This window comes from Helicoverpa armigera, chromosome 10 (assembly GCF_030705265.1).
Source record: "Helicoverpa armigera isolate CAAS_96S chromosome 10, ASM3070526v1, whole genome shotgun sequence".
Taxonomy (NCBI): Eukaryota; Metazoa; Arthropoda; class Insecta; order Lepidoptera; family Noctuidae; genus Helicoverpa; species Helicoverpa armigera.
The window spans coordinates 9,598,199-9,601,714 of record NC_087129.1 but is presented as its reverse complement, the minus strand read 5'-3'; the positions used below and the strand labels follow the sequence as shown (position 1 = coordinate 9,601,714).

General features: G+C 36.2%; 1 long non-coding RNA gene across 1 annotated transcript; it reads left to right on the top strand.

Moving 5' to 3' along the window:
* The first annotated feature begins 833 nt into the window (after positions 1 to 833).
* Positions 834 to 3,175, top strand: LOC126054633 (uncharacterized). Its single transcript, XR_010276876.1, has 2 exons — positions 834 to 1,198; positions 2,946 to 3,175. It is a non-coding gene; the product is annotated as an uncharacterized LOC126054633 (long non-coding RNA).
* The last annotated feature ends 341 nt before the right edge of the window (positions 3,176 to 3,516 follow it).

The following is a 3,516-nucleotide window of genomic DNA, read 5'->3' as shown; positions in this document are numbered from 1 at the left end:
TTCACTACAAAGAAATGATTTCTCAAATCCGTCAAACTTGGTCGTTTAAATTCTCCATTGAAATGAGGAAAATATTTGATGTTTACACCTGATGTTTTAATGTTTTATGTAACTTCAAATTTATCATTTTCGCAATTTTTCCTTTATCTGTACTTTATAACGTTGCTTCTTGCCGAATTTCAAGATTCTGAGTTCACGGGAAGTACCTTGTAGGTTTTGATTCCCTAGCGTGTGACGGAAATTCGTCTAAGGTGTCGGTATAACTGCTGTATCTTTTGATCGCGTTAACTTAGAAGTTTGATTTTTTCACTACCTAAAGGGACAATAGACCTAAGTATTTGGTATAAATTTCAATTTGATACCTTTATTCGTTCGTGAGAAATAAGGTAGTAAGTTTTATTTTATTAAAATATATTTTTTTTTTTATATAACTAAAAAAATGAGATTTTCGGAATTTTTCCTATATTTGCATTATATGACAATGCTTCATGCTAAATTTCAAGACTCTGAGTTTACGGGAAGTATCCTGTAGGTTTTGATTCCTTTGCGAGTGTCGAAAATTTGTTGAAAATATCGACATTATCGGCTGTATCTTTTGATTGGCTTGGCTTAGAAGTTTGATATTTTCACAGCTTAAAGAGGCAATAGACCTGAGTATTTCATGTGAATTTCAGCTTGATACGTCCACGCGTTCTTGAGATAAAGGGTCTTGACAGACAGACAGACAGACAGACAGACAGACAGACAGACAGACAGACAGACAGACAGACGGACAACAAAGTGATCCTATAAGGGTTCCGTTTTTTCCTTTTGAGGTACGGAACCCTAAAAATGAATTTAAACTCAGCGTCATCACACGCAAAAATCGATCGTACGGTCTTCAACACAAGACTCAATATTGCCCAGCCACTGCACTGGCTTAGAAATGTAAAAAAAAATCACATCGTTACTAATAGGACGAAGCAGCCCATAGGTACTTCCCTATAAAATGGAGTATAAATATGAAGTATGAGTTCATTGATTCACAGTCACAGTTCATTTGTTTTCGTGTAACCTTGTTCTACTTGCTCCATATACTTCATAATGAAACTCCTAGGCATTTTGTTCGTAATGTGTGCAGTGCTCATGGTAGCATTCGCTAAATCCTTATCTATGAACCACGTATTGAAAATATACGAAATCACTCGCGCGGATACAGGTTAGTGATGTTTTAATTGCGTTTTTTACTATATACGTACCAATATTATTTTTAAAAGGAAGCCAACCCCAATATAGTTGGGCATAGGCTCGAAAGAGACTGGTGATGATAATAATATTATTTTAATCATGGATATGATTTTTTCATTTCATTTCATTTAACTATCGCATTTTTTTGAATACTCCTAATTCTTATTGAAAATTTAATTTAATAAAACTTTTAATTTCTGAAGCCACTAGTCACAGTTAAACAACAAACCATTTCATAGCTTATTTAGGAGACTATCTGGTTACATGCTGCGCTCGGTTTGCGTTTTACAGCTACGGATAGATAAAATTCCTCTTCTTCATCTGCCTAGCCTTTTTCCAACTATGTTAGGGTCAGCCTTCCAGTTGGAACCAGCTCAGTACTAGAGATTTAGAAGGAACGACTGCCTACCTGACCTCCTCAACCCAGTTAGTGGGGCAACCCAATATTGACTTACTGGCTTCTGACTATCCGACTGCTAAAGATGTTCAAATGGCAGCAGGGACCTACAGTTCATCGTACCATCCGAAACACGGAAGAACTCGTTATGGCTAGTTATATAGTCACCCATCCACGGACCAAACCGCGCCAAGCATCATCCTCCGAGCCTTTTTCCAAACCATGTTGGGGTCGGCTTCCAGTCTTACCGGATTCAGCTGAGTACCAGTGCTTTACAAGGAGCGACTGCCTATCTGACCACCTCAACCCAGTTACCCGGGCAACCTTCCCTTAGACTGGTGTCTCTGACTACACGTAACGACTGCTAAGGATGTTCAATGACAGCCGGGACCTACTGTTTAACGTGCCAAGCGTTGATATGATACTGATTTATACTGATGAATCGATACGCGCGACTTTGACATAGCCACGAGTTCTTCCTTCTTCTATAGATAAAATTCTTCTTATTTCAGTTATAACAACAACTGTAACCTTAACTTTCAACTTCAGCTTGAATGGTATCAGATTGGCTATACTCAAAATCAAAATCATTTATTCAAAGCAGGCTGAAAATCAGCACATTTTAAACGTCAAATTTACAAAAGACAGCCCCCAAAACGCCCGCCCTTCACCACTTCCTATGTGTTTTTGCTGCGAAGAAGAAGTGGTGGAACTAACTCCCCAGCAACTACATATTTTAACAGTGATATTTCCTGTTTTGTGATCCAGCTGGTATACCTACATAATAATTCCGCTATATATTCACACGACTAGATTATCCACAAGTAATACATATTATGAATGTTATGATAATACACATTTCCAATGCACAATAAAATGTTGATTACAAAAGGTAATGTGGGAAAAATGAAACAGAGTTTCCTAGCTAGGCTTTCATGTCAAAAAGGGCATATCTTTAAGCTGAACAATTAATTTATACAGGAACTACAGGTTTACTAATATTAAGAAGCTAAATAGTTTTTTTGTTTGCTTGAAGTCTCAAATCACAGGAGATACTGAAAAAAATAATATTTCGTTGTTAGAAACCCACTAGGAAAAGCTACTTTGTATCTGGATGCTGTTAACAATTTATACTACTATAGTTAGCGGACATTAGTAATACATATATACCTATAGTAGGTACAGTAGACTGCACATTAGTGGTAACAGTCATGCATCTTAACTCAGTAGAAATAAGTACGATTTTCCTAAACTGTTACCACTGACCTGAAGTTGACTGTACGACTAACATCCACCACCAAAGTATTTTTGTTTGTTTCAGGAGAAACGACGAAGGTAGCGACTGAAGCTCTATACATACCGCTGACGTTGAAGGATTGTTCCAACTCGGCTTGTGACTATGTTTGCAGAATGCTGGGCTATAACCACGGAGCATGCATATCTTCTACAACCTGCCATTGTACCAATTAATATAAGATAATAAGATTTTGTTTATTTTTTTTATGTTTTGAAATATCGAGCCGTGTGAAATAAATATTTGAAAGTCTTAAAGAGGTTTATTTCCTTAAACATATTTACTCTTTACTCCCATTTTGTATTAAAAGGCTACTAATAACTTATTTCAATACAGTTCTAACCGTCAGTTGCACAAAGGTCCATTAAAGTTAATACTTCTTTAAGTCTATTGCTGTCTCTTTCATTGTCAACAAGATAAAATGTGTTAGCAATAGTAAGAATGTAATCTTAACCTTTGCCTCCTAACTTATAGACAAGGAAGAAACAGATAATGTTCCTCCAAAAGATGACTAGATTATCCACAAGTAATACATATTATGAATGTTATGATAATACACATTTCCAATGCTCAATAAAATGTTGATTACAACAGGTAA